Source organism: Elephas maximus, chromosome 3, assembly GCF_024166365.1.
Source record: "Elephas maximus indicus isolate mEleMax1 chromosome 3, mEleMax1 primary haplotype, whole genome shotgun sequence".
NCBI classification, from domain to species: Eukaryota; Metazoa; Chordata; class Mammalia; order Proboscidea; family Elephantidae; genus Elephas; species Elephas maximus.
The window spans coordinates 156,522,601-156,546,543 of NC_064821.1; the positions used below are offsets into that span (position 1 = coordinate 156,522,601).

At 44.2% G+C, this 23,943-nt stretch overlaps 3 non-coding genes across 3 annotated transcripts; all 3 read left to right on the forward strand.

Annotated features, from left to right (window-relative positions):
- The first annotated feature begins 1,520 nt into the window (after positions 1 to 1,520).
- Positions 1,521 to 1,593, forward strand: TRNAV-CAC (transfer RNA valine (anticodon CAC)). The gene has a single exon. It is a non-coding gene; the product is annotated as a tRNA-Val (tRNA).
- Positions 1,594 to 3,594: 2,001 nt separating this feature from the next.
- TRNAH-GUG (transfer RNA histidin (anticodon GUG)) lies at positions 3,595 to 3,666 on the forward strand. The gene has a single exon. It is a non-coding gene; the product is annotated as a tRNA-His (tRNA).
- Positions 3,667 to 8,187: 4,521 nt separating this feature from the next.
- TRNAN-GUU (transfer RNA asparagine (anticodon GUU)) lies at positions 8,188 to 8,261 on the forward strand. The gene has a single exon. It is a non-coding gene; the product is annotated as a tRNA-Asn (tRNA).
- Positions 8,262 to 23,943: the final 15,682 nt, after the last annotated feature.

Here is a 23,943-nt window from a genome sequence, read left to right on the forward strand (position 1 = left end):
CTCAGCAATGCTTGTTTTCCGGTTTTCTGCCAAACGGTTGAGCACTCGGCTACTAACTGAAAGGTTTGTGTTTAGAACCCACGAGAGGCGCTTCGTTGCCATCCAGTCGATTCTGACTCATAGCGACCCTATAGGACAGAGTAGAACTGCCCCGTAGGGTTTTCAAGGCTGTGATCTTCACAGAAGGAAGCTGCCACATCTTTCTCCCGCTCAGCGGCTCCTGGATTCTAATTGCTGACCTTTCAGTTAGCAGTCAAGCGCTTTAACCACTGCAGCACCAAATTACAGCTTTGAAACCCTATGGGGCCGTTCTGCACTGCACTCATGTGGTCGCCTTGAGTCCTAACCAACTCCATGGCAACTACCAGGAAGCGGGGGGATGAATAACATTGCACATCTTTTCATGGAACCAGCGCCATTAAAGGGGCCACCGAGGCGCTGGTCCGAAGCCCCGGGGTGAGAGCCTTCCCAGCTCCTGGGCTGTGGGGAGCTGGAGAGCCCGAGAGGAGCTTAGTTCTGAAAATGGAAACTCTAATGAGCTGTCCAAGTCCTAGCTTAACGGATAGGCGCAGAAAACTACATTTTGTCCTAACTGAAGCCGCAGACCCCTTTGCCTGAGGGATTGTTGGTGCTATTCCCGAGGGCTTTCTCCAGCACTTTGCTGCTGGCAGTCGAATTTCAAATGTAGTTGAATTTCCTGTGCTGGAAGCCAAAGTACTTGAAAACTGCAGGTCGTACAATTTTCATGGACAAATTCTTAGGTTAACTCACTCGCCTGGTTCCCGTAGTGCAGTGCTTATCACCTTCACCTTATGCGCGAAAGGTCCCTGTTTAGAAACCGGGCGGAAACAGGTTTTCTTTTGCGGATAGACAAGTGTTCGCCAATAGCCTTGTAAGGAGAAGAAGGGAAAAAAAAAAAAAAAAAAACATTGCAAGAAGACTTCCAATTACTCAGCATCTTGAGCCAGACCTCATTTCTCTGCTCTAAATCAGATTTTAGACCAGGACACAATTCTCATCTAGTTCTTGGGAGGCCGGGCACCAAACGAGACATGTTGCATGTTAGTTTTAGTTCCTAAGAGTTCTAAAGGTTCTGTTTGTTCTCTTCTATCAACTGAACCTTCTCCACCGGCTGACACTGAAGAAGAAAAGGGCCTCAGGAAGCACCGAGCGACCCCTTCGGGCAAAGGAGACTGAGCCTCCCGATATTCCCTGGCTTAGGGTTCCTCGCCTACCCTCGAAACAAGGACAGTGGGGCCCCACACGTTTGCTTTGAGTTCTCACACCAAAAGCAAACGAAAGTGGCAGGAACAAGAGAAAGAGATAACAGAGAGGCATTAAAGCTAAGCCTTGAGAGAAAAGACCAGTCAAGGCAAATGCAGTGAGCCTTGGTTCACTCAGTGCTTATTGAGGCCCTTTCCAGGACTTTGCTGATGGCAGTGGAATTTTGAACTGGGATTGAATTTCGTCCACTGAAAGGCACAAAAGTTAAAGAAGAGCAGCATAGAGTTTCCCCGGGTGTTTCTGTAGTGTAGTGGTTATCATGTTCGCCTCACACGCGAAAGGTCCCCGGTTCGAAACCGGGCGGAAACAGTTGCTCTTTACTCCTCAAAGCGGAGTGCTACTTTTTCTCATTGCTTTAGATCTAGAATCAGACTCGAGTCCCGGAAAGTCCCAGAGGGAAATGTGCAAACTGTGATGACCCATAGGAAGGTGCAATACAACGGGAAGTACTGCAAATTTATGCCACTTTATATGAACCTAAATCCTAGGGTGTATCTATGGAAATAGATCCTAAGGGAGTAGAAGCAGGGCGGAAGGAACATAATGTTGGATACAGTAGGTTTACTTATTGACATAGGTGCACTAGATAGCTAAATTCTGGAGCCACTGTATTTTGAGCACCTGCCAACAATTCTAAATTGTTCAGTTGAAGCAGTTGACTGAAAACTTGCACCCAAAGGTGGCCTACAGTAAATGAACTTGAAATGCCAGAGCGTCTTTGATGCATTTATAGTAGAGGAAAATACCGAAAGCCTTAGGGGGATTAGAAAGCTACAGGAAATTTATCACGTAAGACATGCTCATTCACCCACATCAACAGCCCCGGGTACGGTCAGGAAGACATTACCTTTAACAAGTTTGTGAGAAATACATTTAAGGGACCTGTCCTTGCATCCTCAAAGCATTCTGTGGTGGCGATTTTATGAAGGATAGTGGGAACCACTGCCATTGACCTGGGATTTCTCATATTAATGGGAGCCTTAATGAGTGAGGGTTGCTAAAGAAACAGAACGAGGGATTATAAATAGATAGCTAGATAACTAGTGGTGATTACAACTTTACTTGTAATTATAAAACCATAGAGCCAACTTAATTTCCAAAGTATATGGCGAGGGTTAAATAAATAATGCTAAAATCAAACCCGTTGCTGTCGAGTCGATTCGGACACATAGCGAACCTATAGGACACAGAACTGCCCCACAGGGTTTCCAAGGAGCGCCTGGTGGATTCAAACTGCTGACCTTTTGGTTAGCAGCCGTAGCACTTATCCACTACACCAACCCAAACCAAAAACCCAGGGCCGTCAAGTCGATTCGGACTCATAGCGACCCTATAGGGCAGAGGAGAGCTGCCCCATAGAGTTTCCAAGGCGCACCTGGCGGATTCGAACTGCCGACTCTTCTGTTAGCAGCCATAGCACTTAACCACGAGTCCACCAGGGATTCCAAACACTACACCACCTTGGCTTAAATAAATAACACTACAAATAAATAATATGGGGGGGGGGGGAGAGAAACTTCTTAGTCAAAAACAACTCCCATGATTCTTTCAGTCATTTCCGAGTTCTCAGTTTCCAGACAAAGAGGGTAGAAGGGTGGGCTCGAACCACCAACCTCTCGGTTAACAGCCGAACGCGCTAACCGATTGTGCCACAGAGACCACGAGTAACCACACCTGTTTGTACAAGGAGTGAACACCTTTGAACCACTGGACGGTGCCAGCGGCTTTCTGCAGTACGACCTACACAAACCCTCGGAAAATCCGGCAGGTTGGGGTGACAAATGGTGTTGTTCATCGCATTAAAGTCAGTGCGTTGGGTGAGTCTGAAGCTAGGAGGGCAGCCGAATGGCCTTCGCCCCTCCTTGCTCCTCCTCTGCCTCAGATGCCTGCGACCCCCGGAGACCCCGGGTCTGCAACCCCTGCCTGACCCCAATAGGGTCCAAGACGCTGCTGCTCCGCCTTCGCCCGCCCGCCCGCACCATGGAAGCCCCCCACTCGCTTCTTTTGCGGTAGGTGGGGCCGGAGCGCGGAAAATAAGTGCGGAAAGGGGAGCGGTGAAGAGGGGCGAAGGAAAGCAGGGAGGCGTGGGCGAGAACAAGACCTCCAGGAGGCAGGTGCAGAGACTCGGGCCAGGTGCTGGGGAGGAGAGAAAGGTTTCTATCTTGTAGCACAATGGGGAGGGAGGAGCTGAGAGACGGCAAGAAGTGAGAGAAAAGCAGAGCACCTGTGGCTGTTCAAGAACAAAACAGTGTGAATGTTTTTATGACAATAAAGTTTAAAGACCAGTGAGCCCTGACAAGTTTGTGGTGCGCCGTGATCGTATAGTGGTTAGTACTCTGCGTTGTGGCCGCAGCAACCTCGGTTCGAATCCGAGTCACGGCAGTGTCTGGCGCTAATTTTGTCACTCACTGGCGCGCTTCGTTAGGTTTGCAGTTCATTCGCGCGTGGGCATCGTCCCCCATCTGCGCCTAGAAAGCAGCGGGCCTTACAGCTAGAGGTCAGAAGGGAAGGGACCCTGAGAGCGTGCATACCTGTAGCCAGGTCTAAGGGAAACTTTGAGTGCGCCCCACATCCTGGCAAAAGGTGAAATGCCTCTCACTCAGCCTAACAAGTGCCTTCCACTGTTGAGATGATGTGGTCATAACCGTTATCCTGGTAAAGGTATTTCAAATACCAGCTGGGCTTTTGTACACGAAACCAGAATAAGCTTTTAATGCGTTTACAGTAAAATCCAAACCTCCTGCCATAAGTCCGTTTGCGGGCCATGTCCCTCACCGCTTGTCCCTCAGTTTTTATGCTAACGGTACGTTATTGAAGTGTATGAGTATCACTTATTAATGAAGATCAAAGACCACAGCCTTCAGTATGGATTGCACCTCAACAACAACAACAACAAAAAAAAACACAAAAATCCTCACAACTGGACCAATGAGCAACATCATGATAAACAGAGAAAAGACTGAAGTTGTCAAGGATTTCATTTTACTTGGATCCACAATCAACAGCCATGCAAGCAGCAGTCAAGAAATCAAAAGACGTGCTGCATTGATTGGGTACATCTGCTGCAAAGGACCTCTTTAAAGTGTTGAAGAGCAAAGATGTCACCTTGAAGACTAAGGTGCGCCTGACCCAAGCCATGGTATTTTCAATCGCATCATATGCATGTGACAGCCGGACAATGCATAAGGAAGACCAAAGAAGAATTGATGCCTTTGAATTGTGGTGTTGGCAAAGAATATTGAATATACCATGGACTGCCAGAAGAACGAATAACTCTGTCTTGGAAAAAGTACAACCGGAATGCTCCTTAGAAGTAAGGATGGCGTGACTGCATCTTACATACTTTGGACATGTTATCAGGAGGGATCAGTATCTCGAGAAGGACATCATGCTTGGCAAAGTACAGGGTCAGCAGAAAAGAGGAAGACCCTAAAGAAGGTGGATTGACACACTGCCTGCAACAATGGGCTCAAGCATACCGATTGTAAGGATGGTGCAGGATCGGGCAGTGTATCCTTCTGTTGTGCATAGGGTCAGTACGAGTCAGAGCCGACTCGACAGCACCTAACAACAATAATACAGAAATCTTTAGTGAACAATTACTGAATTTTGACAAATGTAATCAAGTTACAGAAAGTTTCCATCATCCCACCAAGGTCCAAGGAGCTCCTTTCTGGGTAATCCCCATCCCCTACCCCCTCCCGGTTTAATTAATCACTCTTCTGAAGTCTCTCACCAGAGATTAGTTTTGCCTATTCTTGAAGTGCACATGAATGAATGCACATTTTTTCTGACTGATTCTATTTCTTTTTTCCACACAACATTATGTTTTCAAGATATGTCTATGTTGTTCGTCTATCACTTCTTCATTGTAGTATTGTTGATGTTATTCCAATGTGTGAGTGAACCACAGTCGATGGACATTTGGGCTATTTCCAGTTTCGGCTATTGTGAAAACGCTCCTATGAGTGTGCTCGCCTGAGTCTTTGTGTGGACATGTGCATCCATTTCTCTTAAAGTACTGGAATTGCTGGATCAAAGGATAGGTGCCAGTTAAACCTTGATAGAAGATGCCAAAGGGTCCCCTAGGATGGTTTCTCACCAGCAAAGCCGGTTGCAGTTGTTCCACATTCTTGTCAGCACTTGGTGTTCTCTGCCTTTTAAATGCACCATTCTGATGGGTTTGTAAGGGTACATTTTCATGGTTTAAATTTGTGTTTCCCTAATGAGTAATGACATGGGTCTTGTTTTCCTAAGCCTTTTGGCCATTTAGAAATCCTCCCTTGTGGAGAAAGTTTATTCAGTATTTTGCACACTGTTATTTGAGTTGACTTTTTATTACTGATCTCTAAAATTTCTGTATACAAGATTTGAGTCATTTTGCAGATAATCATGATGTAAATATTTTCTCCCAGTCCATGGCTTGCCTTTTCACTTTCTTAGGTGGTTTTTCATGAACAGAAGCTTTTAATTTCAATGAAATCTAATGTATCTTAAAAAAACTTTTTTTTCTTTATATATAAGGCCTATTGTGTTCTCTAAGAAAAATCTTTTTACCCCAGAATGGTGAATGTATTCTCCCCAATTTTCTTCTAGGGACTTTACCATTGTTGTTTTAATTTTTGAATCTCTGACATCTCAGATTCCTCTCCTGATCACAATAAGCTTGTCTTGGCCTCACAGGAATCTTCTCTTTATTGCAAAAACATTCACAATAGTTACCCGCTTTGCTCTCTGACAGCTACAGGAGCCATGTGTCCCTCCATCTCCCCCTTATTACCCCTCCATCTCTGACATTCTCTCTCTCCTTTTCTGTAGCTGAGAAACCCTGAAAAAACTGAAACAGAGAATTGGAGAGGCCTAGTCTAATCTGTTTTCAAGAATGCAGGCTCTGGGTTAGGAATCTGATTCAGCCCTTGTATGGCCTGGAGAGGTGTGTTAAACTTCACGTGCCTCAGCATTTTCATCCTTTGAAAGTTAAGTTTTAACTAAGAAAAAGCAAAAACAAACAAACAAAAACCACTGGTTGGAAAGATCGTGCCCTTTCTTCTAGCAGTTGCTGTTCTTGGTGCAGTGCTTACCATGTTGCATTCAAGTGTTCCCACTCTGGGAAAGGCGAGGACTTGCCTGCTCACTGGAAGCCAGGACACAGTGCTTGGCCTTGTTCTGCTTTGGTTCAAACTGGAGACAGGGATACAAGTGGACTAGATCACCTGTCCCCCCCACCCCCAGCTACTGAGAGCCCAGTTCCAAAGGACTCTGACTTCACTGTAGCTTTAGATCAGGAAATTTCATAACATGTTTTTTTCCCTTTCCTTCCTTCTTTGATCTGTCTCCTGCACCTCTTCCCCTGCCCACCCAGAGAAAAGGATTCTCTGCTATTCTATCCTGGTGTCCCTTTGATGCTCTTTTGGACAGGATGAAGGGGCCAGTTGCCCTTCCCCTACAGGAGCAGAAAGAGCAGCCGGCCCCAGGGGAACCACAGCTCACCCAGTGCACCCTTTCGCATCACACATGTGTGCTTGGCAGGGTTCAGAATACAGCTCAGCCTTAAGCTTCTCTGCAATGGGTTGGAAAGGGATGCTGCTGAGGAGTGAGCTTCTTGGATCAGGTGGACACTTGAGACTATGTTGGCATCTCCTGCCTGGAAGGGAGATGAGAAGGTGGAGGGGGTTACAACCTGGCGAAATGGACACAAAAAGAGAGTGGAGGGAGAGAGTGGGATGTCTCACTAGGGGGAGAGTAACTGGGAGTGTGTAGCAAGGTGTATATGGGTTTATGTGTGAGATACTGACTTGATTTGTAAACTTTCACTTAAACCACAATAAAAATTATTAAAAAAAAAAAGTAAATTCTGGTTTCGTGTAAAAAAGCCCAGCTGGTATTTGAAATACCTTTACCAGGAAAACGGTTATGACCACATCATCTCAACAGTGGAAGGTGCTGAGTGAGAGGCATTTCACCTTTTGCCCGGATATGGGGCGCACGCAAGGCTTCCCTTAGACCAGGCTCCAGGTATGCTCACTGTCAGGGTTCCTGTCTTTCTGACCTCTAGCTGGAAGGCTTGCTGCCTTCTAGCCGCAGGTGCGCAGCGATGCAGTGCGGGAATGAAATGCAAACCAAGCTATAAGAAGCGCGCCAGGACCTGACAAAACACGTGCCAGATAATGCCCTGACTTGAATTCGAATCGAGGTTGCTGCTGCCACAACGCAGAGTACTCACCACTATACCATCACGGCGCACCATAAGCCTACCAGCGCTCGCTCATCTTCTTAAACTGTATTGACAGAAGAACATTCACAATGTTTTCTCGCTTTGTTCTTGAACAGCCACAGGTGCGCCGCTTTTCTCCCATTTCCTGCCGTCTCTCAGCTCCTCCTTCCCAGTTGTGCTACACCTTAAAAACCATTCTCTCCTCCCCAGGACCTCGCCCGAGTCTCTTCACAGGTCTCCTGGAGGTTTGGTTCTCCTCCACGCCTCCCAGCTTTCCTTCGCTCCTCTTCACCAATCCCCTTTCCCCGTTTATTTTCCGCGCTCCCGCCACACCGACGGAAACCTAGGCGAGCGGGGGACATCCACGGCTCGGGCGGGCGGGCGAAGGCGGAGCAGCCGTGTCGTGGACCCCACTGGGCTCAGGCGGGGGTTGCAGACGTGGGGGTCTCCGGGGGTCGCTGGCATCTGAGGCGGACGAGGGGCAAGGAGCGGCGAAGGCCATTCGGCTGCCCTCCTAGCTTCAGACTCACCCAAACGCACTGCTTTTAACGCGACGAACAACAGGATTTGTCGCCTCAACGTGCCGCGTTTTTCGAGGTTTTGGACAATTGGCTCCGCAGAAAGCGTCTGGCACCGCCTAGCGCTTTACAGACGTTCACCCCTTGTTGAAAAGGAAACATTTATCTGTGGTCTCTATGGCGAAATCGGTTAGCGCGTTTGGCTGTTAACCGAAAGGTTGGTGGTTCGAGCCCACCCAGGGACGTGCCTTAAATTCTATAAGTGTTAAGATGTCCCCAGAGCTTCTGCTCCTTATATATAAAGGCAGAGAGCGACTTAGTTAGCCTTCTATCCTCTTTGCTTGGAAACTCAGAACTCATTAATGATTCAAAGTGAGGAATCATCGGAGTTGCTTTTTGTTTTGTTTTTTCAAAGAATGTAATCAATATCATTTAATGGTACGTGGTTGAACTGGTGTATGTTTTGCTGTGTATATTCTCAACAACAAAATAAAATTATATTAAAAAATTGGAATTTGATATTTAAAACACACATTTCTGTTAGCATAAAAATGAAATATTAGGTATAAATGTAACAAAACTATGTAGCAGATCTATATGAGGAAAACTACAAAACCTTGGTGAAACAAATAAAAAGAAAATCTAAATAAATGGAGACTTATTCCATGTTTATCCGTAGGAAGACTTAATATTATTAATACGACAATTTTTCCCAACTTGATCTACAGATTCAATACAATTCCAATCAAAGTCTCAGCAAATAATTATTTTTAAAGAATTTTTATTATGCTTTAAGTGAAAGTTTACAAATCAAGTCAGTCTGTCACATATAAGCTTATATACACCTTACTTCATGCTCCCACTTACTCTCCCCCAATGAGTCAGCCCGCTCCCTCCTTCCAGCCTCTCCTTTTGTGCCGGTTTTGCCAGTTTCTAACCCTCTCTACCCTCCCATCTCCCCTCCAGACAGGAGATGCCAACACAGTCTCAAGTGTCCACCTGATACAAGTAGCTCACTCTTCATCAGCATCTCTCTCCAACCCATTGCCCAGTCCCTTCCATGTCTGATGAGTTGTCTTCCGGAATGGTTCCTGTCCTGGGCCAACAGAATGTTTGGGGACCATGACCACCGGGATTCTGCTAGTCTCAGTCAGACCATTAAGTCTGGTCTTTTTATGAGAATTTGGGGTCTGCATCCCACTGTTCTCCTGCTCCCTCAGGGGTTCTCTGTTGTGCTCCCTGTCAGGGCAGTCATCAGTTGTGGCTGGGCACCATCTAGTTCTTCTGGTCTCAGGATGATGTAAGTCTCTGGTTCATGTGGCCCTTTCTGTCTCTTGGGCTCTTAGTTATCGTGTGACCTTGGTGTTCTTCATTCTCCTTTGATCCAGGTGGGTTGAGACCAATTGATGCATCTTAGATGGCCACTTGCTAGCATTTAAGACCCCAGATGCCACACTTCAAAGTGGGGTGCAGAATGTTTTCATAATAGAATTATTTTTGCCAGTTGACTTAGAAGTCCCCTTAAGCCATAGTCCCCAAACCTCCGCCCTTGCTCCGCTGACCTTCGAAGCACTCAGTTTATCCTGGAAACTTCTTTGCTTTTGGTCCAGTCCAGTTGAGCTGACCTTCCCTGTATTGAGTATTGTCCTTCCCTTCACCTAAAGTAGTCCTTATCTACTAACTAATCAGTAAATAACCCTCTCCCACCCTCCCTCCCCCACCTCGTAACCACAAAAGAATGTGCTCTTCTCAGTTTATACTATTTCTCAAGATCTTATAATAGTGGTCTTATACAATATTTGTCCTTTTGCATCTGACTATTTCACTCAGCATAATGCCTTCCAGGTTCCTCCATGTTGTGAAATGTTTCACAGATTCATCACTGTTCTTTATCAATGCGTAGTGTTCCATTGTGTGAATATATCACAATTTATTTAACCATTCATCCATCGATGGACACCTTGGTTGCTTCCAGCTCTTTGCTATTGTAAACAGAGCTGCAATAAACGTGGGTGTGCATATATCTGTTCATGTAAAGGCTCTATTTCTCTAGAGTATATTCCAAGGAGTGGGATTTCTGGGTTGTATGGTAGTTCTATCTCTAACTTTTTAAGAAAAAGCCAGATAGATTTCCAAAGTGGTTGTACCATTTTACATTCCCACCAGCAGTGTGTAAGAGTTCCAATCTCTCAGCAGCCTCTCCAACGTTTATTATTTTGTGTTTTTTGGATTAATGCCAGCCCTGTTGGATTGAGATGGAATCTCATCGTATTTTTAATTTGCATTTCTCTAATGGCTAATGATCGAGACCATTTTCTCATCTATCTGTTAGATGCCTGAATATCTTCTTTAGTGAAGTTCGTGTTCATATCCTTTGCCCACTTTTTGATTGGGTTGTTTGTCTTTTTGTGGTTGAATTGTAACAGAATCATATAGATTTTAGAGATCAGGCACTGTTCGGAGATGTCACAGTTGAACATTTTTTCCCAATCTGTAGGTGGTCTCTTTATTCTTTTGGTGAAGTCTTTAGATGAGCATAGGTGTTTGATTTTTAGGAGCTCCCAGTTATCTGGTTTCTCTTTGTCATTTTTGGTAATGTTTTGTATTCTGTTTATGCCTTGTATTAGGGCTCCTAACGTCCCTATTTTTTCTTCCATGATCTTTATTATTTTAGTCTTTATGTTTAGGTCTTTGAGTTAGTTTTTGTGCATGGTGTGAGGTATGGGTCCTGTTTCATTTTTTTGCAAATGGATATCCAGTTATGCCAGGACCATTTGTTAAAAAGACTATCTTTTCCCCAATTAACTGACACTGGGCCCTTGTCAAATATCAGCTGCTCACATGTGGATGGATTTATATCCGGGTTCTCAGTTCTGTTCCATTGGTCTATGTGCCTGTTGTTGTACCCGTACCAGGCTGTTTTGACTACTGCGGCTGCATAATACGTTCTAAAATCAGGTAGAGTGAGGCCTCCCACTTTCTTCTTCTTTTTCAGGAATGCTTTACTTATCTGGGGCTTCTTTCCCTTCCATATGAAGTTGGTGATTTGTTTCTCCATCACATTAAAAAATGTCATTGGAATTTGGATCAGAAGTGCATTGTATGTATAGGTGACTTTTGGTAGAATAGACATTTTTACTATGTTAAGTCTTCCTGTCCATGATCAAGGTATGTTTTTCCACGTATGTAGGTCCTTTTTAGTTTCTTGCACTAGTACTTTGTAGTTTTCTTTGTATAGGTCTTTTACATCTTTGGTAAGATTTATTCCTAAGTATTTTATCTTCTTAGGGGCTACTGTGAATGGTATTGATTTGGTGATTTCCTCTTCGATGTTCTTTTTGTTGATGTAGAGGAATCCAAGTGATTTTTGTATGTTTATCTTATAACCTGAGACTCTGCTAAACTCTTCTATTAGTTTCAGTAGTTTTCTGGAGGATTCCTTAGGGTTTTCTGTGTATAAGATCATGTCATCTGCAAATAGAGATAATTTTACTTCTTCCTTGCCAATCTGGATGCTCTTTATTTCTGTGTCTAGCCTAATTGCTCTGGCTAGGACCTCTAGCACAATGTTGAATAAGAGCGGTGATAAAGGGCATCCTTGTCTGGTTCCCGTTCTCAAGGGGAATGCTTTCAGGCTCTCTCCATTTAGAGTGATGTTGGCTGTTGGCTTTGTATAGACCCTTTATTATGTTGAGGAATTTTCCTTCAATTCCTATTTTGCTGAGAGTTTTTATCATGAATGCGTGTCAAATGCCTTTTCTGCATCAATTGATAAGATCATGTGGGTTTTGTCTTTTGTTTTATTTATATGGTGGATTACATTAATGGTTTTTCCAATATTAAACCAGCCTTGCATACCTGGTATAAATCCCACTTGGTCGTGGTGGATTATTTTTTGATATGTTGTTGAATTCTATTGGCTAGAATTTTGTTGAGGATTTTTGCATCTATGTTCATGAGGTATATATAGGTCTCTAATTTTCTTTTTTTGTGGTGTCTTTACCTGGTTTTGGTATCAGGGATATGGTGGCTTCATAGAATGAGTTAGGTAGTATTCCATCATTTTCTATGCTTTGAAATACCTTTAGTAGCAGTGGTATTAACTTTTCTCTGAATGTTTCGTAGAGCTCTGTAGTAAAGCTGTCCGGTCCAGGGCTTTAATTATTGGGAGTTTTTTGATTACCTTTTCAATCTCTCTCTCTCTTTTTTTTTATGGGTCTATTTAGTTGTTCTACTTCTGATTGTGTTAGTTTAGGTAGGTAGTGTTTTTCTAGGAATTCATCCATTTCTTCTAGGTTCGCAAATTTGTTAGAGTACAATTTTTCGTAGTAATCTGATAGGATTCTTTTCATTTCAGTTGGGTCTGTTGTGATATGGCACATCTCGTTTCTTATTCGGGTTATTTTTTTCCTTTCCTGTACTTCTTTAGTTAGTCTGGCCAATGATTTATGAATTTTGTTAATTTTTTCAAAGAACCAGCTTTGGCTTTGTTAATTCTTTCAATTGTTTTTCTGTTCTCTAATTCATTTAGTTCAGCTCTAATTTTTATTATTTCTTTTCTTCTGGTGCCTGATGGATTCCTCTGTTGCTCGCTTTCTATTTGTTCACGTTGTAGGGACAGTTCTCTGATTTTGGCTCTTTCTTCTTTATGTATGTATGCATTTATCGATATAAATTGACCTCTGAGAACTGCTTTTGCTGTGTCCCAGAGGTTTTGATAGGAAGTGTTTTCATTCTCGTTGCATTCTATGAATTTCTTTATTCTCTTTTTTAATGTCCCCTATAACCCAGCCTTTTTTGAGCAGGATATTGTTCAGTTTCCAAGTATTCGATTTCTTTTCCCTGATTTTTCTGTTATTGATTTCCACTTTTACGGCCTTGTGGTCTGAGAAGATGCTTTGTAATATTTCAATGTTTTGGATTCTGCAAAGGTTTGTTTTATGACCTAATACGTGGTCTATTCTGGAGAATGTTCCATGTGTGCTAGAAAAAATATACTTTGCAGCTGTTGGGTGGAGTGTTCTGTATAAGCCTATGAGGTCAAGTTGGTTAATTGTAGCAATTAGGTCTTCCCTGTCTCTATTGAGTTTCTTACTGGAAGTCCTGTCCTTCTCCGAAAGTGGTGTGTTGAAGTCTCCTACTATAATTGTGGAGGTGTCTATCTCACTTTTCAGTTCTGTTAAGGTTTGTTTTATGAATCTTGCGGCCCTATCATTGGGTGCATAAATATTTAATATGGTTATATCTTCCTGATCAGTTGTCCCTTTAATCATTATGTAGTGTCCTTCTTTATCCTTTCTAACTTTGAAGTCTATTTTGTCAGAAATTAATATTGCTACTCCTGCTCTTTTTTGATTGCTGTTTGCTTGATATATTTTTTCCACCCTTTGAGTTTTAGTTTGTGTCTCTAAGTCTGCGGTGTGTCTCTTGTAGGCAGCATATAGACGGATCATGTTTCTTTATCCAGTCTGAGACTCTCTGTCTCTTTATTGGTGCATTTAGTCCATTTACATTCAGCATAATTATAGATAAGTATGTGCTTAGTGCTGTCATTTTGATACCTTTTTGTGTGTGTTGTTGACAATTTCATTTTTACACTTTTTTGTGCCAAATTTCATTTTTATACTTTTTTGTGCTGAGACATTTTTCTTTGTGAATTGTGTGTTCCTCATTTTCATAGTAGTTGAATTTATGTTTGCTGAGTCGTTATGTTTTTCTTGGTTTTTATTTTGAGTTATGGAATTGTTATATCTCTTTTTGGTTACTTTAATATTTACCCCTATTTTTCTAAGTAATTACCTAACTTGTATCATCCTATATCACCTTGTTTTCCTTTCCATATGGCAGTTCTGTGCCTCCTGTATTTAGTCCCTCTTTTTGATTATTGTGATCTTTTACATATTGACTTCAATGATTCCCTGTTTTGAGCATTTTTTTCTTCTTAAAAATTAATCTTAATTTGTTTTTGTGATTTCCCTATTTGAGTTAATATCAGGATGTTCTGTTCTGTGACCTTGCGTTGTGCTGGTATCTGATATTATTGATTTTCTGACCAAACAATTTCCTTTAGTATTTCTTGTAGCTTTGATTTGGTTTTTGCAAATTGTCTAAGCTTGTGTTTATCTGTAAATATTTTAATTTCACCTTCATATTTCAGAGAGAGTTTTGCTGGATATATGATCCTTGGCTGGCAGTTTTTCTCCTTCAGTGCTCTATATATGTCGTCCTATTGCCTTCTTGACTGCATGGTTTCTGCTGAGTAGTCTGAATTTATTCTTATTGATTCTCCTTTGTAGAAGACCTTTCTTTTATCCCTGGCTACTTTTAAAAATTTCCCTTTATCTTTGGTTTTGGCAAGTTTGATGATACTATGTCTTGGTGATCTTTTTGGATCAATCTTATATGGGGTTCGATGAGCATCTTGGATAGGTATCCTTTCGTCTTTCATGATGTCAGGGAAGATTTCTGCCAACAGATCTTCAACTATTCTCTCTGTATTTTCTGTTATCCCTCCCTGTTCTGGAACTCCAATCACACGCAAGTTATTCTTCCTGATTGAGTCCCACATGATTCTTAGGGTTCCTTCATTTTTTTTAATTCTTTTATCTGATTTTTTTCAGATGTCAATTCTGATGTCAATTCCCTTATCCTCTAGTTCCCCCATTCTGCATTCCAATTGCTCAATTCTGCTCCTCTGACTTCCTATTGAGTTGTCTAATTCTGCAATTTTACTGTTAATCTTTTTGATTTCTCAATGCCATCTCTCTATGGATTCTTGCAGCTTATTAATTTCTCCACTATGTTCTTGAATAATCTTTATGATTTCTTCAACTGCTGTATCAGTGTTATTCTTTGGCTTTTTCTGTATATTGCCTTATTTCATTTCTGAGGTCATCCCTGATATTTTGAAGCATTCTGTAAATTAGTTTTTTATATTCTGCATCTGGCAATTTCAAGATTGTATCTTCATTTGGGAAAGATTTTGATTCTTTAATTTGGGGAGTTGTAGAAACAATCATGGTCTGCTTCTTTATGTGGTTTGATATCAGCTGCTGTCTCCACGCCATCTATAAGATATTGTAGTGATTTATTTTATGTTTGCTCACTGAGTCTTATCTTGTTTTGTTTTCTTTCAATATACGTAGATGGGCTACTAGATTGTGCTCTCTTGATTGTTGTAGCCCTCGAATCACTTATGTCCCATTACCAGATGATTTGGGCTGTTGCCACAAATATAAGCCTAAGAGTCCATTCACTATTCTTCAGTAGAATCTGATTTTGGGTCACCAAGTGTGTGGTGCAGACTGTCACCTATCCACCTAGAGGAGTAGTGGTGCTAGTTGTGTGCACCAGATTCTAGTAGCAGCAGGGAGTCACACTCCGGGGGGGCAGGATGCTGACATGCTTCCCCCAAGTGCCAGTGAGGTAGGTGTGTCTCTATTCCTAAAGCACTTTGGTGGGTGGGCTCTGCTGCTGTACCTTAGGCACCCAGTGCATGTACCTCTACAGATTGGTAGGTATCGCCATCCTCAGACCGCTAAGGCACAAGGCTAGATGGCCTGGGTGGAGCTTCAGTCCTCAGTTCCCCATTGTGGGTCAGTGAGGGGTCTGTTTAATATGAAGAGATATCAGACCTGGGAAACATGTCTTTCCAGTAATCCGCTAAAACAATTACAGTCAGATCACTATCAGAATTGCCTTTGGATTATAATAGCCACCTTGTTCCCTGTAGGCATGAAAGCCCAATACATTGGATCTCATATGCTTGGCTGGAGCTGGTTCTGTATTTTTAGTCCAACTTTGGGAAGTCAGGGAAGGATTTTTGGTCCCTGGGTTTTTTGTAGCTGTTTTTCTCAGGTCAGGAGAATGGGTTAGGAAAAGACCAAAAAAACAAAAACAAAAACTGCAGAGCACTTCACTCTCTGGCTCAGGAAATTCCAATGTTAATGAAATCCCCTGGGAAGGGGAGGGGAGGGATCAGATAGATGAGAGAGTAAAAAAAAAAGCACCCCGGAATATAGACAAAGTTATTTATCTTGTTTGGTGATGACTGTTTTATCTGAGATTCCCGAGGGGTGTGGAGCCTATGCACTTTGGCTGGGTCCAGATTGTACCTGAGGCTCAGGCCTGAGTCCTTTGCTTGTGCTGTCTCAGAAGGTGTTGTCTGTTCCTCCGCTCCCAGTCCAAAGCCCAGCACCAAGGTTCCGCGGTTGGGATGCCACACTCCAGGCTCCAAAACCAGTCGCTGCCTCCCGGTAACTTCTCCTCCTGTCAGCCGCATGGATGCGCTGCCTGTGCGCACTGGCTGGGCTTCCCCTGAGGTCACTTCTGGGGGCTAGGGCTGCACCCCGTGTTTGTCCCCTCTCAAGATGCTGTACTCAGCTCCCCTGCACGTAGTCTAAAGCCTGGCGCCAAGGTTTTCTGACTGGACACTGGCTCCGGGTACTGAAAACAGTCGTTGCTTCCCTATGGTTGCTGGTTCTCAGTCTCTGTCACTCCGGTGAACTCTTTAGACCAGTGTTTGATGGTCAGGGTTCGTAGATTGTCACGTATGTGATCAACTCACTTGTTTTTCCGAGTCTTTTTTGCAAGAGGGATCCAAGGTAGCTTCTACCTAGTCAGCCATCTTGGCCCCGCCTCTCCTGGAGTTGCTTTTGACTAACAAGTTTTTTTCTTTTCCCACTTTGTTTACTTGTACTATTATTTGTTGAAACCCTGGTTCTGTAGTGGTTAAGTGCTACGGCTGCTAACGAAAAGATCGGCAGTTTGAATCCACCAGGCGCTCCTTGGATACCCTGTGTGGCAGTTCTACTGTGTTCTATAGGGTCGCTATGAGTCAGAATCCACTCAACAGCAACAGGTTTGGTTTTGGTATTATTTATTTAACCCTTTCCATATACTTTGGAAATTAAGTTGGGTCTATGGTTTTATGAATACAAAAAAAGTTGTAATCACCATTAGCTATCTACCTATCTATTTATACTTGCTCATTCTGTCTTTAGAACCCTGACTAAGACACTCTCATTAATTTCAGAAATCCCGGGAAATGGCAGCGGTTCCCACCGTCCTGCATAAAATCGAGACTACAGAATGCTTTGAGGATGCAAGGACAGTTCCCGTAAGTATATTTCTCACAGACTTTTTGAAGGTTATGTCTTCCTGATAATACCTGGGGCTATAGATGTGGGTGAATGAACATGTTTTACATGATAAATTTACTGTAGCTTTCTAATCCCCCTGAGGCTTTAGATATTTTCCACTACAAGAAATGTATCAAAGACATAGTGGCATTTAGAGTTCATTTCCTGTAGGCCACCTTTGGGTGCAAGTTTTCAGTGAACTGGTTCAAGTGAACAATGTGGAATTGCTGACAGCTGCTCAAACTAATACAGTGGCTCCAGAACTTCTACCTAGAGCGCCTGTGTCAATAAGTAAGCCTAGCTGTATCCAACACTATATTCCTTCTGACCTGCTTCTACTCCCTTAGGATCCATTTCCATAGATGAACCCTAGGATTTAGGTTCATATAGAGTGGCAAAAATGTTGCAGTACTTCTGGTGGTATTGCACCTGCCTATGGGTCATCACAGTTTGTGCCTTTCCCTCTGGGACTTTCTGGGACTCATGTCTGATTCTAGATCTAAAGCAATGGGAAAAAGTAGCAATGGGCTCTGAGGAGTAAAAAAAGGAACTGTTTCCGCCGGGTTCCCCACCGGGGACCTTTCCTGTGTGAGGCCAACGAGGTCACCACTACACTACCGAAACCAAGAGGTTCACATAACTTAAGGAACATCCGTGAAAACTTTATGGCGGCCTTCTTGAACTTTTGTGACTTTCAGTATACCAAATTCAATCCCATTTCGAAATTCAATTGCCAGCAGCAAAGTCCTACAAAAGGGCCTCGTTAAGCACCAAGCGAACCAAGGTTCACTGCATTTGCCTTGACTAGTCATTTCTCGCAAGACTTAGCTTTAACACCTCTTTCTTATCTCTTTCTCTTGTTCCTGCCACTTCAGTTTGCTTTTGATGTGAGATGTCAAATCCAGCGTGTGGGGCACCATGGTCCTTGTTTCCAGGGTAGGGGAGGAACCCTAAGCCAGGGCATATTGGGAGTCTCAGTCTCCTTTGCCTGAAGGGTTCGCTCGGTGCTTCCTGAGGCCGTTTTCTTCTTCAGTGTCAGCCTGTGGAGAAGCTTCAGGTGATAGAAGAGAACAAAGAAAACCTTTACAACTCTCTGGAACTAAAACTAACATAAAGCATGTCTCGTTTGGTGCCCCACCTCCCAGGAACCAGATGAGAATTGTGTCCTGGTCTCCCATCTGACTTAGCGCAGAGAAATGAGTTCTGGCTTAGGTACTCAGTAATGAAGTCCTCCTGTCATTTTTTAAATTTTTCTTTTCTCCTTAAAGGCTATTGGCAAACCCTTAACCCTTCAGGAAAAGAAACCTGTTTTATCCCGTCCTCTATAAAATTTTTTTTTTCTTACTAAACAGGGACCCTTCCCGCCTGAGCCGAACGTGATAACCACTACACAACTACTACACAATGGAAACCACGTGACTGAACTAGCCTAAGAATTTGTCCATGATAATCTTAAGCCCTGCAGTCTCCAAGTACTTTGGCTTGCAGAATACAAAATTCAACTACATTTGAAATTCAACTGCCTGCAGCAAAGGGATGGAGAAAGCCCTCGGGAAAACACCAACAATCCCTTCAGGCAAAGGAGTCTGTGGCCTCCCTTAGGCCTTAAAGAAGTTTTCTGCGCCTATCCCGGAAGCTAGGACTTCGGGAGGGGTTGTGGGGTGGGGTGCTCTTCCGGGCTTCGGGAACCCTAAGTTCGCTAGAGTTTCCATTTTCAGAACTAAGCTCCTCTCGGGCTCTCCAGCTCCCCACAGCCCAGGAGCTGTGAAGGCTCTCACCCTGGGGCTTCGGACCAGCGCCTCGGCGGCCCCTTTAAGGGGGCTGGTGTTCCAGACAAATGATCGGTGTTGCCATGAAAAGATGTTCAATGTCATTACTCCTTATTCATCCCCCCACTTGGTGTTAGTTGCCATGGAGTCGATTAGGACTCATGACCATCTCATGAGTGCAGTGCAGAACTAACTGCTCCATAGGGTTCTGAAGGCTGTGACTTGGTGCTGCACTGGCTAAAGCCCTCGGCTGCTAACTGAAAGGTCAGCAGTTTGAATCCACCAGCCACTCTGTGGGAGAAAGATGTGGCGGCCTGCTTCTGTAAAGATCACAGCCTCGGAAACCCTGTGAGGTAGCCGCTTGGAGTTTTGGATCTTTCAGGAGATGATCACCAGACTTGCCTTCCGAGGCGCCTCTGCGTGGGTTCCAAGCACAAACCTTTCAGGTAGTATTTGAGGGCTCAACCTTTTGGCACAAAACTGGAAAACAAGCATTGCTGAGGATGTGGGAAATTGGAACCCTCACCCATTGCTGGTGGGATTGTAAAATGGTACAGCCTCTGTGGAAATCCGTTTGATGGTTCCTCAGAAAAGTTAACCATAGAATTCCCAAATGACCCAACACCTACATTACTAGGTATATACCCCCAAAGAAATAAAAGTAGAAATGCTAACAGATCCTTGTACACCAATGCTCATTGCAGCATTATTCGCAATAGCCAAAAGGTGTAAACAACCCAAGTGTCCATCAACAGAGGAGTGGATAAACAAAATGTGGTATATCCATACAATGGAATGTTATTCAGCCGTAAAGAGAAAGGAGATTCTGATACATGTTAAGAAATGGATGAACCTATAAAAAAAAAAAAAAAAATTACGCTGAATGAAATAAGCCAGACTCAAGAGGACAAATATTATACGATCCCACCTACTTGGAACATCTAGAACACCAAATGCATAGAGGCCAAAGTTTACTAATGGTTACCTGGGGCAGGTGGGAAAGAAAAGGCAGGAATGACTGCTTAAGGGGCACTGGATTTCTGCTAAGGGTGATGAAAAACTTCGGAAACGGATAGTGGTGATGGTTCCACAACATGGTGAACCTAAGCACTGTCATTAAATTGTGCACATAAAGTGGTTGAAATGGCAAGTGTTTTGTTACCTATTTTATCATAAAATGATCCACACTTCTGGTCCACCCAGGAACAGTAGAACCCTCCCTGCAGGCCCTACCGTGCACTCTCCCTGGGGACTGACCTGCGCTCTTTCCTCTGAAGCCCTTTTGCCTCAGCACCTCTCCAATGTGCGGCTGGATTTCAGTCCACTACTTTAATCACGCCTTCATGTTTTAGCCGTACCTTAGCAAAGGCTGAAACATGTGTCTTAGGACAATTGGCTCTTTGAAAATATTGAACCACCAACACAGGCCAAGCCAGCCTTGAAGGCCTGCACTGGATTCTTTTGGACACCAGACCAAGAAGCCCAGTATAAACCGCAGGACCCAGGGGAAGCTCACGCAGAATTCACAATCGCTTGATTTCTCCCTCCTCACTCATTTTTTTACTCTTGGAGATTCTTTTTGAAAGGCAGTTTTCTTTCAATACTGGAAACTCATCTTCGTTTGCCGTTTTTATTTTTCTGCTCAACAGATCATGGAGTGCGAAAGTTAACGGAGGCGGTTTGCGGAGGTTTTTCACTTTCGCCTCAGGGCAACCGCCAATAGGCAAAGAGTTTCTGCAGCTCACAGGCTTTATTGTTATTCTCCATAGGATTTCCCTTGGAAATCAAGATTAAAAAAAAAAAAAAAGTTTGGGGGCAAGAATGTGCCCTTTTCTCCTGCAGTTGCTGCTGTAGGTGCTGAGGTTACCGCGCTGCCTTCACACCCAAAGTTCAAGTGCTCCCCCACCCTGGGGAGGGCGCAGATTCCTTGCTCACTGGAAACCAGGACTCGGTGCTCGACTTTGTTTTTTGGCTCAAAGTGGAGACGGGGACACAACTGGACTACGTTAGGCTCTTCAGCGACCTAGGACCCTGTTCCAGACGAGGCTGCCTTCCAGGTAGCTTTAGATCAGGAAATTTCATAATATGCATTTCCCCTTCCCTTCTGGATCAATCTCCCGCCTCCCCGCCCACCCAGAGGAGAGGGTTCACCGCCTTTCTGTCGGGTCACGATCCTTTGGGATCCCTCCTGAATTGGACAAAGGGGGAGGTTGCCCTTCCCTTACATAGGGGGAGAGAAGAGAAGGCTACTGGAGAACCACAAACTCAGCGCGTGCGCCCCTGCGTACCGCACACCTGGGACGCGCGCACTTCAAGACAGGAAAAAAAAGCTCCTTCCGAAGCTTCTCTGCAGGAGGAAACCAAAGGGGGTTGGTTTCCTAACCTGGAGAGAGGAGAGGAGCGGAGTGGTCCCAGGCATGTCCGCAACTCTCCAAGACAGGCCAGAAACAGGCTGATTTTGAGGGACAGAGCCAAAGAAAAGGGGCAAATGCAGCCGAATCCCACGCCCTGATATTAAGGGTCTGGAACCCTAAGGTCTGAGCAAGCCGAGGGCTACGCCTTAAATTGACCTCCCGCCTTTGTCAGGAAAGCCGTCAGTGCAAATTCAGAGCTCAGGAAAGGGAGGGACTGCGTAGACCAACGTCCCCATTTGACGGACAAAAACCAAAAGATCCGTTGCGGTGGAGTCTATTACGACTCATAGAGAGCACAGTAGAACAGCCCCATAGGGTTTCCACCGAGCTGCTGGTGGATTCGAGCTACCGACTCTTCACCATTGTACCACCAAGGAGAACACATAAATCCCTGTGTAATTAGATATGGGGTCTGAGGAAAAGACCGTCGCCAAGGAGAACTCGCAGTTTTTTGCCTGAACATAGGGAAGGATGGAGTGGCCATCAACAAAGATGGGGAAATGGCAGGGGCAGAGGACTTTAGGGGGAAAATCCCGAATTCAATTTGGGGTCCCGGGGCCCTGGTTCCACGAGTTATTTATCCAGGCTGCCTCCGTTTCTGCATCCGTCTGAGCCCTTTTTGATAGTGGAGTTCTTGGGGGCTCGTGCTGGGCCCCCTCCCCACCCTGGGCGCCTCCTCCCCGCAGGGTTGTCCCCAGCGCTGGATCCGGCCGCCGTCTCTCCGCACGCTGCCACGCGCAAGGGCACATCTCTAGGTCAGATCTGAGGTGCGGCAGGGCAGACCACCTCCCTCCGAAACTTGGGAAGACCTGACAGAGCTGGGCGTGTGGCAGGCTGTCTCGCTTTTTGGAGAAAGCCAGGAGGAAAGGGCCTTGCGGAGGATCGCTGAAGGAGAGGGGAGCGTGCAGGAAGGTAGGCGTCCAGGCTTCCCGGAGTTGGGTGCAAAAAGATGTAAGGTTTGGAGGCCGGAGATGACGGGCCCCGTTGGTCCCTGGTGGTCTAGTGGCTAGGATTCGGCGCTTTCACCGGCTTGGGCCGGCTTCGATTACCGGTCAGGGAAAGCTGTTTTGAGCTCTCTCTCCTCCGCAAAAATCTTCTTTACCCTTGTTTGATGCAGAAGAATCCCAGCATGGCCCAGGCTTGGAGAGGTGAGAGGCGATGAGCAGCTCTTCAGCGGCTTGGGGCCCCCAACAGCTGTATCCTGCTCTGGACCAGGAGGAACCGTCACCGCTCCTGTGGTCCTCATCTTTCAGAATGCCCATCTCAAGAGAACAAAGTAGAACCTGAGACAAGAGCTCCAATCTTCCTTTTCAAAAGAATTAGAAACATAAAAAAGGTGAAAGAGTAATGACTTTATATATTCTTCATGTCCATTTACCAATGAATATTTTGTACATTTGCTTTGTCCATGCCTCCATATATATGTATTTGCTACCCCATTTCAGAGTAACTTGCTGATATCTCAAGATCCTTTGGGTCCTCCTTTCCTTTGGCAATATCCCTCTAAGCCAGCCTCTTAGGGACTTTTCCTCTTTGTCCTGTCAATGAGGCCCCCTTGCCCCTTCAGCATAAACTCTCAGGTGTGACCTGGAGCCCCTCCAGAAATTACAAAGACTCCAGTCACTGGGAAAATCTCAGGTGTTTAGAGGTTACCTCTCAGAAACCGGGGGAAAAGTCCAAATCCTCTGAGTAAAAATTAATTGTACACTCCAAAGACATAGTCATTTGCCCCTACTTTTGTTCCCTGGAAAGGTCCAGAATACATTACCTTCAACAAGGCTGTGAGAAATAGATCCTACAGAACTATTTTCACATCCTCAAAGAACTCTGTGGTGGCTATTTGATGAAGGACAGTGGAAACTGCTACCATGGAACTGAGATAACTGAAATGAATGGGGATGATAGGAAGATGGGATTGGAAGGGTCAAGTCACAACATTTAAGCCTAAAAGACAAGGTGACCTTAGTTCCTACATTGAATACAGAGCTGAAGCAGTAATCAGAATGGTCTGTGCCTCAAAGCTCTTTGGCATGAACCCCTTGGTCAGTGTCTCTAGAAATGCAATAGATGGACAATCTATTAAAGTCTTACTTGATTTGTATAAGCAGAAACACTCTTGGTCTGGTGAACACGGTCTGACTTGAATCAAAGCAATTGACAGTCTCAGACCCTCAACAAATTCACAAGCACAGAGCTCTTCGAATGAAAAAGAGGTAGATCCCCTCGAGAAGGAACCTGTTTATACAGTCAGAAATAAACTGTCTTAGGCCTTTAGCCAAATGGTGTTCCCCCACCAAAGTTACCTGAGTAAAATGACCTCTTAGTAAATATCATTTAATACCAGAATATTTGGAATTTACACCATAATAGTATAAACACTTAGGTGTGTTATTAGTCCATTTCCATAATCAAAAAATATTTCAGAAGGATTGTCATCAGGGTAGATCATCAGTGAAACCAGAATGAGGCAAATTTAGAATGTGAACATCCATTTGGCTTCGACTGTGATGAGATTTACCTTTCCTAGGAAGCAAAAGTAGAGTAGATAAAAGTATATTTAAACAGGACTTAAGACTTTTAGAGGAGTAGATAAAATTATTTACA